Below are 17,222 nucleotides of genomic sequence, written 5' to 3'. Positions count from 1 at the left end.
TTTATGCTGCTTGGATAATAACTGCACTATGGTAAGTGCTTAATAAATGTTTGTTGATAAATAAAGATAAAAAATTACACCAGCAAAACTTCACTGTTGTCCATAGTCAGGCTGAAATGCTCAGAAAGCATTGAGTGACTTCCCTAACATTTGTAAAAAAAAAAAAAAAAAAAAAAAATCAAGGAAACAAAATTAAGAAAGAAATAAAAATGTATTTGGCAAAGGAAAGATTAAAAATGTGTTTAAAGTACTCTTCCCAGTAAAGTGTGCGTGCCCCCTCCACACACACAAACACACACACACACACAGATGGTCACTGCCTTTTAATAGATTTCCTGTGAAGTTTCAAAAGTAAAATTGCTTGAAACTTGAAAGTTGCTAAGAGTAGATTTTAATGTTCTCACCCTCCAAAAATATAAGTATGTTAGGTGATGGATATGCCAATTACCTTGATTTAATCATTTCACAATGTGTGTGCACATATATGTATATGCATATGTATATATGCATATATGTATTGCACATATATATACACACACTACATTATACACCATAAATATATGTAATTTGTATGTGTGAATTTTAAAACTTCCTTTTAAAAAGATGTGCTTCTCTGAGAGATGGGATTCTTAAGTTTCCAAGAAAAGAAAACATTACTAAAGAAATCATAACAGACTGTTAATTTTTAAATTTGCCTAAATGAATAAAAGATAAATAGTAATTAAGCTTGAACTGCGGTACTTATTTTTCCCTAGATCATTCTTAGGTGGTACATGATGCCCAGAGGAAGTAAGTGGATCAGCATCTTTCATTGACGTTATTAAAATTTTTCTATAGTTTGGATGCCTTTAATTTACTATTCCTAGAAGTAGACATAAATTAAGGAATATCGATTTTAAAAGAAAGAAACTTAGTCCTCTTTAAGGTCTCTTTATTCCAAAGCGTTCTCAAACAAATGTTAGCTGGACCTGTCTTGTCCCACAATCTTACCTTGCAAATGTAAGTGAGTTGTGTCAAAGGGATAATTTTCATCTTTCCTTGTGAGGGGCCTGGGGAGGATGGAATTTGGATTTAGAAAGGAAGAACTAAGATGTATGTTCATTTGTGACTTTGAGTTTCTCCCTCATGTCTCTCTTTTCAAAAGTGTGAATTTCTTTGAGAAGTCATTAATTCTACCACCACTCCCCGCCATTCCTCCTACCTCTCAGAGGCCATAGATAGGGCTAAGTTGAGAATTCCATCAGCAAAGGCACAGAGCAGCTGGCCCTTTCCCTAAGACCCACCCTGCCATATATTGGAATAGAACACAGTTTAAAGCTGTTCGTTAGAGAGTCACCAGGCATCAAAAACATCCCAAAACAAAAAATTAGCTTGAAATAGGTACCTAACTTTGACTGCAGAGTAACTGTTGGTCTAGAAAGGCTTTCCATCTCCAGCAGCACCCAAATACTGCTTCTGCCCACCTTCCCCAAATCTGTGAAGATAGATAAACTCTGTTTCCTTGGCCTAATAAAATAAATCAAGTTTGAGAGTGAAAAAGGAGGAAGCAGAAACTTTCCCAAACTTTCTGTTCCTAGAATGTCCTTGGGAAAGCCACGGAGGCAAGAGACTCTCTTTGAGGTCACTCTTGTGAAAAATAGCTACTAATTTCTCCGCGTGGAGTGCAGCCTGGAATTACACAACAGAGGTTTTGTGACTGTGAAATCCACTGTATTGCTCCAGGAATATAACCTCTAAGACAAGGCACCTCAGCCTGGGGCAAAGAGAGAGCGGAGCAGACTATCCATGCCTTCCAGAGTGGAGATTCTCAGCACTGAGGACAGCACGCACATTTGGTGCCTTTACTGAGGGCAGGGAAGTGGGTGGTAGGCCTGAAAGCCATTTTTTTTTTTTTTGAGACAGAGTCTTGCTCTTGTTGCCCAGGCTGCAGTGCAGTGGCGCGGTCTTGTCTCACTGAAAACTCTGCCTCCCAAGTTAAAGCAATTCTCCTGCTTCAGTCACCCAAGTAGCTGGTATGTACCATGACTCTTGGCTAATTTTTTGTATTTAGTAGAGATGGGGTTTCACCATGTTGGTCAGGCTGGTCTCGAACTCCTAACCTCAGGTGATCTACCCGCCTCAGCTTCCCAAAGTGCTGGGAGCCAACATGCCTGGCCGAAAGGCTATGTTTTTATAGAACAAGAGTCGGGCATGGGAAGAGAATGAGTTAGTACAAAGACCCGTAAACAAGATTATGACAATTATTTTGCTTACAGTAAACTTTGAATAAATTTTGGCTGCATAAAGACCAAATGAAAAAAATGTGTCATTTATCTCCTTAATGACAATGTCCAATGTCTTATATTTTACACAGACAAAAATCAGGTACCATTAAAAAAAAAAAAAAAAAAAAGCAGTGCACTCCTACATGTTAACGATTTGGGATAGAGATAGAAAGACGTAGCATATTTCAGGAGACTGCTCTGGTCATCCCAATTCAAATGGCAGTTTTTCCATCAAGCTGAACCTACTTAAATAGACTCTTAATCTCCCCAAGTCTCAACTTGTTATCCGTAAGGTGGAGAAGATGCATGTCTATCTTATATGGTTGTCACGAAGATCAAATAACATATTGTGTATATGGAAGCCCTCAATCACTTCCAATATTATCTAACAACTTTAAATATTTATTATTCTTATTTAAAGGGCAAATGGGCTCTAATAAGAGTTGGTTATTATTACTCTGATCATCTTGATCCAGCAACATAATCCCAACTGACCACTCTCTCCAAAGAGATGACAACTGTAAAGAAGCTTCCAGTTGAGAAACGAATTTTAATTAAAGTACAATTTAAACCTTTTAACGCACACTGCACATGCACACACACACACATACATGTACACACATGTGCATGTGTTATGAACAATAAAATAATAAAATTTACATCAACTTGAAACTAAAACTATCTTGAAAATGGCAACTTTAGAGATTGAAATTGAAATTTCGCATTTGAAGCTTAAGGCAATAGACCTTCATTCATCCACCCTCATTTCTGACGTTGTTCTTCATTTTGCAACCTCCTTTCTCTCATGAAGCTGCAGCATTACCAGACTTGTAGATCATAACCTTCAAGAAGTCAGCATTTGCTTCACTGCTAAAGACATTTCTTGAAATGATCTGTCTCTGTGTCCCCAACCAAATCACATTTTGAATCCAAATTGTAACACCCACAAGTTGGGACAGGGACCTCATGGAAGGTGATTAGATCATGGGGGTGGTTCCCCCATGCTGTTCTCATGATAGAGAGTGAGTTCTCATGAGATCTGATAGTTTTATAAGGGGATTTTCCCCGCTTTGCTCTGCACTTCTCTCTCCTTCCACCATGTGAAGAAGGACGTGTTTGTTTCCCCTTCTGTCATGATTGTTAATTTCCTGAGGCCTCCCCAACCATGTGGAACTGTGAGCCAATTAAATCTCTTTCCTTTATAAATTATCCATCTCGGGCAGTTCCTTTTAGCAGCGTGAGAACAGACTAAAACAATTCTTTCAGCTGGGGGTGTTGTGCAGTGCACGTTTTATGAAATAGTTAACGCTTTAACATAAACAACATTGATTTAAAAAAAAAATCATGCTACAGACAGGTTGTTTTACTAAGGAACCAGCACAAGAAAGCATGACTTCACTTTGCTGCCCAATTTTAAGGTAATTTTGGAGAGTGAGATCTGGGAGGCTTTTTGTGTTTCCAGGAACAGGAAGTGGAGAACAATTTTTAACATAAAAGTCGCTGGCACTGTGGCCATTTCACCCTTTGAGCACATTGCAGCCTACAGAAAAAGTTAATTTAGAAGGCAGAATAAAAAATTATTGCCGGGCGCGGTGGCTCAAGCCTGTAATCCCAGCACTTTGGGAGGCCGAGACGGGCGGATCACGAGGTCAGGAGATCGAGACCATCCTGGCTAACACGGTGAAACCCCATCTCTACTAAAAAATACAAAAAACTAGCCGGGCGAAGTGGCAGGCGCCTGTGGTCCCAGCTACTCGGGAGGCTGAGGCAGGAGAATGGCGTAAACCCGGGAGGCGGAGCTTGCAGTGAGCTGAGATCCGGCCACTGCACTCCAGCCTGGGCGACAGAGCCAGACTCAGTCTCAAAAAAAAAAAAAAAAAAAAAAAAAAAATTCTTGCAAAATAGGGTAAGACAAACCAGTCCCTCAAATATGAGGAAGTGATAAGAAAGCACCCTGTTGCTGCAGGAATATTGCTCCATCCCCACTCATTAAAGGATTGTAGAACAAAAGTTGCTAAAATCTGCCACCAGGTGTATAGTTTGACGAGGGGGAAAGATAATCCATTAATATACAAGGTTTTAAAACTCAATGTATTGCACTTTTCGGGCTTAATTCCACAAGTTTTTATTTGAAAATAAAATAAATGCTTTATTCGGGCTCAGTGAAAGACTAGACACATTAAAATGATTAATGCAAGGGCGATGCAGCAGAACCTCTATTGCTCCACCGTGTGTAGTTGATTTAGGATATTAGTCTTTTTGCCTAAGCACTGCTGGATTCCTCGACCTCTTTTTCTCTTCCTTTCCCAGGAACGCTCCAACCTGAAAGGGAGCGCCTTGCACGCATCAGTCCTGACTTAGAATCAGCTTAGTTGGAACCAGAAACACGCTGCATTAATCTCAAGAGATTCAACCCTCATCGTTCCACAAATTTAGTTTATATTTGATGAACTTAAAGTTGCATCCCGTCAACATACAGGTGGGGACGGTGGGTTTAAAACCAGTCCCATCCCCAGTTTGCCTCAGAATCCCCAAGGCCAGCATGACTGCTTGGAGATCAGGAGTGAAGCTGGGAATGACCATTTGGCTACTGCAGCCCTCACCTTGCGCTTTTCCGCATAGATTTGTTTTGTGGGGCAGGGGAGAGAACTGGGGCGGTGGTGGATAAATTCTGGGGGACCGGGGAAAAGAGAAAATGAGAGGTGTCCGAATAAAGTTTTCTAAGTCCTCAGAGAGAAATGGCACTGACGGAGAACCCGAAAAGAAACATTCAGATTCTCCCCAGCAGTGATTTGCGCTGCAAAGGGCGCAGAAACGCGGCTCTCAGGCCTTGCCTGCGAGTGGGTTAATTAGAACCAATCCAGGGTCTGCAGCCCCCGACTCCTCCCTGCGGTTTAGCAGAAGGTAGGCGGGCTGCCCCAGACCTTAAATACCCACGGGTCGACGCCGGCCAGAACCACGGACAGCTCCCGCCCTGTGGCCCTTGTGTCCTCCCTGCGCTGTGCCGTCTGCAGTTTCACCCGGAGGACGAGGAGTGTGGCTGCAGATCGGGTCGGCCTGCCCTTGCTCTGCTTCTTCCCCACCCACACTTGGTGGGTGTCTTCTAGGCTGCCCAGCCTTGAACTAAGCACCCCAAGAGGAGTTAGAGCCCGAGGGATGAGAAAGAGGCGCCCGATGAAGATCTAGGTCAGTTCCTCTCTGGGAGCTCAGCTACTGCGCCCGAGAGGCAGCGCTCAGACAGCGGCGAGGAGGCGGCCGCGGAGCCCCCGGAGGAGATCCGGGATGAAGGCCTGCTTTGAAAGTTTCCCACGTCGTTCAGGTACTACTTCATTTGAGAACTCTGTTTGCTCACGAATGAGAGAGAGACTAGAGACGTGTCAGAGGCCTCACTGTACAGTTGAACTGAGGTTTCCCAGCATAACAAGTGCAGTCCTCATCCACTTTCCCCTCCCCATCCCTTCTCCACGCTCTTTCTAACTTGGTTCTTCACGGAAAGAGGTTGGCCAGATGTGAAATTCACTCATCCATCACCCTTCCCCTTTTCCCAGACACTGGGAGGTCTTCACACTCCCCACCTCCCTTTTTCCCAGACCTGCCAATCTTCAGGTCCCATGGAGAGAGATGAGAAGAAGGTTGGGTCTCCAGGGTCCAGATGGGTTGGGACCTGGGGGTTCTCTCCTAGTGGAAGGTGGAGAGGGAGTGTGAGATCCTTCTGCTTCCGGTTGGTCTTTCTACAGGCTTCTGTTTTAAGTGCAGGCGAGAGCTCAATGAAAAAGTCTGTTTCTCCAAGACTGAAGAAGCTTTTTGCAGGTGCAATCTTTGTTCAAAGAGTTGGACCTTTCTTTGTGTATGTGTGGGGAGGGGTGTGAGGGGATGAGTGGGGAATTCTGGGAAGCATATTTTAATACATTTGATCAATGGCTTCCAAGTGTTTTGTCTCTGTTAACCCCCAAAGGACTCAGGGCTAGTCCTAGAGAGAGTGGGAAGCTGGACCTAGGCAGTGGGGAGAAGATAGAGGAAGGTGGAAGGTGGCCACCAGGTTTTCTTCTTGGTTGGGCATTAGAATGGGAATGCAGACATGCTGTTGTCTTTAAGGATTCAGAATATAAATTACTGCTATTGGTTATGGGCATCTAACTAGAATCAGAAGCAGGAAGTGTTTGTAAAAGGGTGTCTGGAAATCTGAAAACTAAATATTCAGTTAGGCTTTACCTACTTAGTTGAAAAGAGAGAAAAACAACCACCTGATATCTTCAGGCCAGTGCTGCATGCTCTAAAAAGACACTATTTGGGGAGTACAAAAGAATACACCAACATGATCTCTGCAGCAGATGTTGCAATACAAGCCAAATGTCCACTAGTAAGAGATTGCTCAGAAAAGTATTATCTATGTAATAGAACATTGTTCAAGAGTTCAAAATGAAGTAAATCTATAAATAATGACCTAGGGATGTCTATGACGTATTTTTAAGCAAACATAAAGCATGAACACATTTCCATTTTTTGAAAAACGTTATTAATGGTGTATAGGTATGTACATGGCATATATGTATATTTGTATGATCACAGAGGATAAGAGAGACCAGCAACTGGGAATGTTGCTGGTGGTTACTACTGGCTCTGAAATGATGGTCAAACACTGCTCTTGCTCTTTACCCCACATACTGTTTTAAAAAGAAGAAAGATAATGTGATCAAAGGTAATTCGAACTTGTTACTGTTGCTGTTTTTATTTTTATTTTAATATTTTATGTAATAAAAAATTACTGAAATTTGGGCCGGGCGCGGTGGCTCAAGCCTGTAATCCCAGCACTTTGGGAGGCCGAGACGGGTGGATCACGAGGTCAGGAGATCGAGACCATCCTGGCTAACACGGTGAAACCCTGTCTCTACTAAAAAAATACAAAAAAATAGCCGGGCGAGGTGGTGGGCGCCTGTAGTCCCAGCTACTCGGGAGGCTGAGGCAGGAGAATGGCGTGAACACGGGAGGCGGAGCTTGCAGTGAGCTGAGATCCAGCCACTGCACTCCAGCCTGGGCGACAGAGCGAGACTCCGTCTCAAAAAAAAAAAAAAAAAAAAATTACTGAAATTTGAGGATAAAAAGCAAGTCGTGAAGATTTCAACGACTGATCCATCTCTCCCTTTCAATCCCTTGAAGTAAAGATTCATCATCTAGAATTCAGACCTGCCAAGACCAAAGATGCTTTGTCTCAGGTGAAAATTTACATGAAATGTAACATTTCTAAGCCGATTGTCACCATGTTTATTGATGCCTTAAAACAAGAGCTCAGATATGGACATGGTAACCCAAAAGAAAGAGGTAAATCATTGTATTTCTCTAAGCAGAGGCTCTGAATCTAAATCAGAGGCTCTGAGGATGGAGATAAAGTTCTGCCATTTCCCTGGATTGGCTATGATTACAAACCTGTTCCACTTTAAAGGCAATTCCTGGAATTACCATGTGCCACAGTCTACACACAACTTTGCTATTTTGAATCTTTCTAGCTAAAGAGAGAGCAGAACATCGTGGTTAAGCAAGGGCTGAACATGGTTTTGCCATTCACTCAATACATGACCTTAAGCAAGTTATTCATCACCTTGTGCTTTGGTTTCCTCATTGGTAAGGTGAGAATATAACAGTATCCACCTTATAGGTTTGATGGGAGTGTTAAGTAAGACAAGCCTGTAAGGAGCTTAGGGGAGAGCTAACTGTAGTAGTTATCACTAATCCTACGTGGAAAAAATGCAAATCAAGGAGAGTTGAAACTTGTTGGAAGCAGATTGGTCCTTTTTGGGTAAAAAATATCCATAATGAACAAGAGGGATGGAGCTGGAGATTATAGGTTAAGGAACCTGAGGCTACAGTCTGCATAGTTAGATGGAATAACGTGGAAGGTTTGAGTCAGGACCTCTGGATTCAACTCCCAGCTGTGCCATTTACCAGCTATTCCCACATGAACAAATATGTTACCTCTCTGTACTTCTTGTTAACTACAAAATGCCAACAATAATACACACTTTCTATGCAGACTGTGAAAATTAAATGAATTCTAAGCATTCAATACATGTTAACTACCATCTGTCTCTTACCCTCTAAAAGCAAAATTGTTTCAGATGCTCTCAGTGACCCTCCCCCCGACCCTTCTGCCCTTTCCTCTTTAGTGCAGAATGGCTGACTGCCAACTTCCAGCTCCTGTTTCTCTTTTTAAAAGTTTTATTCAGGTTCTAAAGCACTTTGCCTTTATGGTAGGCCAAAAGTTCCTAGGAATTAATAACTTCCCATCATTCCTCTACCAATGACCAGTAAGAACTGGTAGAGGCTTTCTCCCTCACTGACTCTCAGAGGCAGTAAGTTCAGTTGCCCACAATAATAGCTGCCTGCTTGATGACACTCCGTGTAATTATTACCTTTCTTTATCTGTCTCTATTTCCCATTTTTCAATTTTTAGTTTCCAGCTATACTATTTTCACCAGGATCCTTTTCTCAGAGTCTGCTTCTGAAAGACCCAAACTAGGACACATGTGCATATGATGATAATGATGACAACGACGAAGACAGTGATGATGATGATGATATGATGATGATGATGATAGTGTGCGTTACTCACCCAAGCTTCTGCATTGCTTTCCCCCCCCAAGATTCTCATCTATATGCCCTTATCCTATAAATGATTAATTCTAATGTCTCCTTTTTCTCTCTCTTACCTTGGGTATCTTCTTTTCTCCTTCTTATGGTTTCCTTGTTTCCATGGAAAAATACAAGATCTTGACAACTGCCATCACCTGGTAACCAATCATGAATCTGGTATGGACCACTTTCACCCTGTAAGTAAAATGCACTTGTTTATCTTAATTCCACCTTAAACGTATTGGTTATACTCTTGAACCTTCCAAAAAGAAGATTCCAGGCAGGCTTTTTATCTGCACTGAAAATAAGTCCCATCATTGCCACTATCATGCAGGAAACTGACAGGCAGATCCCTATCTTTCCTAAGAATATGGCTAGAAATTTAGGCCAATTAATATGTTGTACTATAAAAACTGTAACCCCAAATATATAGACAAAGAAAAATTGAACTCTCTTGTTCACATGTAACTTGGAGAGAGTAATTCCACGTAGTAGAGTGAGTAGTCTGGAGTGAATAGTCTGGGCTGGGTTTACATCTTGCCTCCTCCACTCCTAGCTGGGTAACCTTGGGGAATTTATTTAACCTACCTAAACTTTGGTCTCCCAGTTTGCAAATTGGGGATAATGAAAATAATACATACTTCACATTCTTTTTGGTAAGGATTATATATACTATATATAGTAATACTTAATACAGTGACATATAGTTAGTGTCCAGGAAATGTTAGCCCTTGTTATTCCTATTGATAATAATAATAAACAGCAATAGAATCTTGCTGAGGAACCATAAGGGACCTCATGGTACATACCGGATTTATAAATCTCAAAGCTGAAAAGAGACCACAGACATTCTGCAGCACAGAAATTCCCCAACTGAGGTCAGGTGAGGTGACCTTCTCAAAAACACAGGATTCGTTTCAACAAGGAAATGTAGTGATTGCTTACTGCATGATAGATATGATTGTTGATATTGGGTTTGTTACTGTGGGTACTACAGGCTAAGAGGAGAGCTAGTTTTTGGAACACAAAAAGGCTATAATTTCAGGCAGAATCTGTTTATTGGGATCTAGCAGGTGTCCACGAATAATACCTAACTCCAGCTGAAAATAGAAAATGATTTCTCTTTCCCAGGCCAAGAATATTTCCAGAAACCAATCTACTTTGGAAGGGGAAGTGGGGCTTCTTGGATAAAGTTTCCTGGAGAGAAAAGGAGTTCTAATTAGTATGGGCACTAAGGTGAGGGTAGATAGAAACAGAGAAGGGAGTAGCATGCTTCTGTCTGGTCACCCTCAGTGGGTTGATATCTTGATCAGCTGGTTGGTCAGTTCCTCGGACAGAATGAGGATCCACAACATGTAGACCATATCACTGCCTAGGAAACACACAGTGGTGCTTGCCCTAGGAATTTCTGCCCTTTCTTTCCAAGACCCCACATTGGAGGCTGTATCCAGAGTGAACTACTGAAATTATTTTAGAACTTTTAACCCAAATAAAGCTGGGCTGCATTGTGTCCTATTTTAGAAACAGTACTTCTTTCTAAAGAAATGTCATCCTGGCAAAAAAAAAAAAAAAAAAAAAAAAACCCAACCAACCAACCAACCAAACAAACAAAAAACCTTGCGGAGCAATATAGTTCTTCACTGGAATCTTTGGAAAGGACAACTTATGGGAAATTCCACTTCTTGCCATAGAGTAAAATGCCCTGATGCACCACAAATTGCTCTTCTCTCTTTTGCCTGTACTTTTTATCAGTCTCAAACCTCCAGGTTTTTCTTTCTGTCTCATATTGATCTTCCTATCCCCTGACTTTCTGACTCTAAAGATAACAGTGTTATGGTACACACCATGATCTCTGAAACCAAATTGGCTAATTAGCTTTGAAGCCCGGCACTATTATGGTTTGTTTGTGGCCTTGGAGAAGTTGCCCAACACCGGTTGACGTATATTATATTAACTTTTACCTTGTGCCAGGCAGGTATTAAGTAACTAGCCCAAAGTTACTTAACTAGCTAGTGATAGAGCCAGGACCTGGCTCAAGTAGCTTGACTCCAAATCTCACGTTTTTTATTTTATTTTATTTTTTAGTGGAATCTTCCTCTGTCGCCCAGGCTGGCACAGTGCAATGGTATGATCTCGGCTCACTGCAACCTCCGCCTCCTGGGTTCAAGTAATACTCCTGCGTCAGCCTCCTGAGTAGCTGGGATTACAGATGCGTGCCACCACACCCAGCTAATTTTTTTTTTTTTGTATTTTTAGTAAAGACAGGGTTTCACTATGTTGACCAGGCTGGTCTTGAACTCCTGACCTCAAGCAATCCTCCCACCTTGGCCTCCCAAAGTGCTGGGATTACAGGCGTGAGCCACCATGCTTGGCCCAAAGCCCAGATTCTTGAGGACTATGCTGTTCTGCTATGTTATGCCTGAGTTTTCTCATCTTTAAGATGGGGATAATAATACTGCTTCATGGCAGGAAAAATAATGTACTGGGGAGTGTTAAGGCTATAAATGTATTAATTCCCTTCTGACATCAAATGATTTTCATGGTTGCATTTTACTGAGTCAACTAAAATTCGGAGACATTAAGTTACTTTTTTGTAGTCTCCCTGGTAAGTTGCTGAACAGAGCTGGGCTTAAATTTAAATCTACACTATTTCTAGTTGAGGCATTCAAACTCATACTCAGCCATCTGAGGATGATGTAATATTGGGTGTGTGATTTTTACCTTCCTGGGCCTCAGTTTTCTCACCTTCAAATTTAGGGTGTTCACCTCACAACCCATGATAATTATAAAAATTAGATATAAAAATGTAATGTGTAGACCTTCCAATGGCATGGAAATGTTACGTGTAGTATTGTTAAGTATTATTGGGACTTTCTAGAAGTGTTTGCCTAAGTTGCGTGGAGCTGGGGAATAAACAAAGTTTCATGGAAACAGCAGACACGTCGAAATCACCCAAGGACACCACAGATGGCCATTCAGCCTACTGGGGGATCTAGTAAGAGAACTTACTGAGGAGAAGTTAGAGGGGAGGCTGCTAAGGTACCTGAGACCAGAGACACAGGAAAATTAGCTGTTCTCGCTGCACATGTGGGGATGGGAGGAGAATCCCTGTTCTGCTGGAACAATAGTGCTTCAGAGAGGCTACTACTCATGGTGAAGAAGGAAACTTTAACAGTGAGGTCATGAAGACCACAATCACCTACACATCCAATCTTCCCTTATCCCCTGTCCTAACAGAATCACCGTACTTGCCTTTCCTTTGAATGTGGGTTGCCTCAGGCATTTGTTCAACAAATATTTGTTAAGCACCTATGATGTGACAGACATTATTCCAAAGCATACAGGCAAGATTTCTGCTTTTATAGTATCTGTGTCCTGATATAGGGAGGCAGGAGGGGAGACTAAAATAAACAAATGAAGGATATGATTATTTTGTCTGCTAAAGACTGTGAAGAAAATAAACATCTGATTGCTTATCAAAATCATCTTTGGTCATAGATCATGATATACTTTTGCCAAATAACCTCAAGGTGCTCAAAGAATTGAGTGGCATTCCTATATAGTTTCTCAGCACGTGCAACTATAAAAAATTGGGAAAAACCCAAGCAAATATAATCAATACTGTTCCTGTTTCATTTTAGTAACAAATACATTTTATATAAACTTAAACTAAGAGGGTTAAAAAATTTTCCATCTTTCTAATTAAAAAATGCATTTCCAATTATAGTACACTTTTTTGGTTAGCAATTATTTATAAATTGTGTATTAATAATATTTGTAAATATCACTCAATCCAAAACACATTTTAACCTTCAGGATCTTAGAGTCATGGAAAAAAATTTTTAAAGAGGCTTAATTTATATTCTTTTTTTTGTGAAGATCAATAAAATGCTCTTAGGAATAAAATATATTGCATTACAACAAAATTTTGTGAGCAATATGAAATGAAAATATGGTTTCCAGAAAAGAGGACAAACATAAAATTTCTAACTATTAGCAAAGTGCATACCACAACTTTTGGCTGGATTACTGTGAGAATCAAGTTGCAATGGAATCAGATTTCAAAGGGATACAAATAGAATAATTAACTAACTGTTTTATTTTAAATGTGAATATTTTAATACACCAGGGATTACATTTTTTTTGACATAGGATAAATTTTTAGATGATAACTTAAAAATATCTGAGGGGTATACACATTTGCAAAATTCTTTTAGAGAGTGTGTAAGATTTGAATATCACGTGTGTAATCTTTAAACTGCACTATACTTAGAGGCCTCTAGATGGAGTCTCTCCTCACATGTTGCCCCAGTTCCACAAGAATAACTTGGAAGGGTGGAGAGCTCTCATTTGCATTAACTGCTCCACAAATTATTAAAAAGGCCTTGATGGGAAGCTCACTGGAAGGAAAATGTGGCATAGTGGAAATAGCAGTAGATTTTGCTCAGTATTAGTTTTCCTGATTCTTCTCTTAACTAGTTCATTGGCTCTCTGAGCCTCAGTTTCCTCATTTGAATTATGAGTGGTAGGATACATTCATATAAAGAACACAGACTCTGGGATTGGACTGTCTGAGCTCAAATTTCAGCTTTGCTACTTACCATCTGGGTGACCTGATATATGTTTTTGATATCTCAGGGCTTTCTGTCTGTCATCTAATAACCTTAATAGGAATGATAGTAGTACCTATTGAATAGAGTTGTTGTGATGATTAACCAAATTAACATCTATAAAGTGCTTTGAATAGTGCCTAGCACATAGATATAGTTATTACTTATTACCCTAACTATTAATATTACTATAACCATTAACATGGCTTTTGAAAAAATGAAAATGAACAATGCATGGGAAATGCTTTAAACCCCATGGCTGCTACACAACTAAAAGAAATGCTAACAAATCACATTAGCTATGGTGCTTTCAGCAGCAAATTACAAAAACAGAAACAAAACTAAACTGGGTTTAACCTATGAGGAGATTTATTATTTCCTATAACAATAAGCCCATATATGTGACAGTAAGCCCACATATGTGACATATATATCAGTGTTATAATTCCAGGCTCTGCCCCATGAGGTGTTGTCTTTGTGCTCACAGTGTCTTCCCTCTCACTCACAAGACAGCTACTACTGGAAGCTGAAGCCAGGTACTTCCTTTTTCCCTTCCATCTAATTGGCCAACATAAGTCAGGTGCTCACCTCTGCATCACAAATATTTCTTAAGGAAGTTCCATGCACTGATTGCCTTAATCCCGGTGTCTGAACTGACCACTGGTCCATGGGATACTGTGACTAGGTTAGGACAATCAAGATTCAGACCCTGGAACTGGAGATGTGAGTCACGCGTCTGTCAGTGTCCCAGCAGGGAGCAGACAACACATTGAAACTAGTTTAATGAGAATTTAATAAAGTGACTATAAAGCTGTGGTCAAAGTTTAGGGAACTCAGCAAGGGATGGTGCAGTGTCCAGGGCTGGCAACAACAGGAACCAATACTGCCCTCAGCCTGAGGATTAGGGGGCTGTTATTAAAACACAAGTGCCAAGAATCAGATAGGGAGGGTTGCCCAAGAGGTTCTTTGTGCATTCATAGAGGGATGCTGTCAACTTGCAACTACCTAGGAAAAAATGAAACCAGAAGAATAGATACCCACCCTCACTCTGAAAGCCACGTGCAAGGAAGCCATTAATGCCATCAATGCACACCCATCACCAGATCAGGCACTCAGATTCTAGGTCACACTGGAGAAGGATAAGCAAATGGAATTATGAGCATAAATGGACATTGAATACACATGAGCTGTACAGAGGAGGGCACAGATACCTAAACAAAATCATATCCTGTTAGGAAAGAGGAAGAGGAATGCTCGTTAGACGTCTAACACAATTCACTATAAGTATTCTTTTTCAAAATAAGATTGTTCTGTTTTGGTTTTAAATATAAATTATCTACAATTGAAGATATCTTTAATTTTTAAGTAAAATTCCTCCTCAAAGGAGAGGCACAAAAAGATAATAAAAAAAGCTGAACTGTCACTTCTTGATGAGAGATTCAGGGAAAGATGGATGTCTTGACCTTTCAGGGAAAAGTGAAGAAATCCATTCCCAGAAGGGATTGCAAAGGGAAGTGGCTGTTCCCTTGATAAGGCCAAAGAGGGCAAGCCTAATGAGGCCTAAGCCAGTTACATGGTGTAATTTACTGAATGGTGTTGGCTGCCTTGCAACGTTTCAAGGCAATCTTTTTGCAACACATGATTAGTAGGAAAAAGAGATTTGGATTTTGCCATTTTCCAAAGGAAATTTGACTACATTTAGTAATACAGAAAAATGTTCTCTTTGGAAAGGCTCATATTTCTATGCAAAGTGGTGTCCCAAGTCAGAATTTACACAATGTATTATTGCATAGTGTATGAGGATCAGCTAATTAGTTCTGAACTAAATGTCAAGATAAACAAACCCAACCTCTAAAGAACTCCAAGAAGCTCTGTGACTAAGTGTCACCATCAAGGACAAGAAGAGTCTACACCAGTGATTCTCAACACTGGCTACGTATTAGAACTTTTTGGGAGATTTGAAAATTTTCTGGGCCCAGCTTCCACCCAGAGCAATTAAATAGGAGTCTCCTTCAGTAAGGTACAGGCATTGGTACTTTTTAAAAAGCTCTCCAAGTGATCCTCATCTGCTTCCAGGGTTGAGAAGCTCTGGTCTATAGGACGTCTGTATTTCCAGTAGATGCAGCATGCTCAAATCAATCAGATCAGTTGCTGTGCTGATGCGTCAATTCAGTCCAAGTAGCCATGTTAGCATGTAGAGCCTATGACTGTTTTGCTGTGTCTTTTAGCCAGATATTGAGCCAGCACAATAGAGTGGTTAAAAAGGAGGGCTGCCTGGGGTCAAATTCTGCATCCACTCATGGGTTATGTGACTTTGGAAAAGTCACTTAACTCTTTTGAGGCTTAGTTCCATCATCTGTAAGATGGGGGCAATGGTAGGAAATACAACACAGATTGTGCTGAGTATTGACTTAGAAAATATTTATGGAAGTCTTAGAGCAGTGCCCATCACAGAGTGAGTCCTCACTAAATGTAGTCACGTGTCTAGATTTAAGCCAACTGGAAGTCCCAGGAGGATCCCTACACCTTGCCCACTGGCTTTGTAGAGTTCTGTCTGGCAGGGGGTTGGGGAGGAGAGGTTGTTGAAGTAACTGGATATTTTGGCCCCTCCCAATCCAGAATATATGCATCTATGAGATGCTTTGGAGTATTTCTGCATGACAGGTAAGGACTTTAAGAATGAAAACGACTACTATTTCTGCCAATAATTGTCACCGTTTATTGATTGCATCAGGTACCCTGTCAGACAGTTTCCATCTTCTCATAATCTTCACAAGAATCCTACAGAAACAAGATGTACACCCTGATTTACAGATGATGATCCTTCAGCCCAGAGATGGTGAGTAACTTTCCCAAGGTCATCCAGCTAATAAATGACCAAATTGGGATTTAAACCCAGGTGTCTCTCGCTTCAGACCTCATGCTTTTTAAACAAAGCCATGTTGCCTGCCTTCAATGACATTCTCCAACCTTAGGACTGTGGTAATTTCTTATCTTAGGGGGAAAACAAACAAAAAAAACCCCTAAAACAAAATCTCTGGCTGAACAAACGGGACGTGTCCTAAAGATGGAGCCTTCTCAGCAAATCTCTTCCTTTCTAGGTACCACAGGTCTAGAGAACAGAAGTTAAGGGCAGACATTGTGGAACTGGCTTTGGGCCGTGAAGAGTAAGTAAACCCGTTATGTAGTATTCTGGGATCCAGAGCCTTCCCTGGAAGGGGACATTTTTAAAGGGAATATTTTTCATCATGCAGGGTGGGCCAGCAGGTAATGTTGCTCCATGAAGAGAGGGCAGTGTCTGCCTTTGGTGCTCCTCTGAAGATGGGCTCTCTTTACTGATGGGTTCAGTGGTTGGGAGTGATCAGTGGGCGGAAGGCTGCTCACAGCCCATCTCTTAAGAAGTTAACATAAGTCAATCCATACAATTAGTTCAGAAACCCACTACCTACCTACTCCTGGGAAGGCTACCAGAACTATTATAATCTCACTTTCTTCTGGCCCAAATGGAGATAGATACTTGGTCACACGTGCATCTTTACTGAGTTTAAAAGTGCTTATGTGAAGTATCTTACAAACATAACATTTTTAATCACATTTATAAAAATATATTTAATGAACTCATCACAATGACAAAATGTCGATAATAATAGCCTAGGTTTGTTGTTTTTTTTTAATGTGCCAAGCTTTACATATATTAACCCACTTAAGCCTTACTATAACT

At 40.8% G+C, this 17,222-nt stretch overlaps 1 long non-coding RNA gene across 1 annotated transcript; it reads left to right on the top strand.

Annotated features, from left to right (window-relative positions):
• Nucleotides 1-3,153: 3,153 nt before the first annotated feature.
• On the top strand, nucleotides 3,154-17,121 carry LOC114670929 (uncharacterized). Its single transcript, XR_003720774.2, has 4 exons — nucleotides 3,154-5,583; nucleotides 9,027-9,088; nucleotides 16,236-16,340; nucleotides 16,603-17,121. It is a non-coding gene; the product is annotated as an uncharacterized LOC114670929 (long non-coding RNA).
• Nucleotides 17,122-17,222: the final 101 nt, after the last annotated feature.

This window comes from Macaca mulatta, chromosome 11 (genome assembly GCF_049350105.2).
Source record: "Macaca mulatta isolate MMU2019108-1 chromosome 11, T2T-MMU8v2.0, whole genome shotgun sequence".
NCBI classification, from domain to species: Eukaryota; Metazoa; Chordata; class Mammalia; order Primates; family Cercopithecidae; genus Macaca; species Macaca mulatta.
Note: the sequence above shows the minus strand (reverse complement) of the source record. Positions and strands in the feature narration are given on the sequence as shown.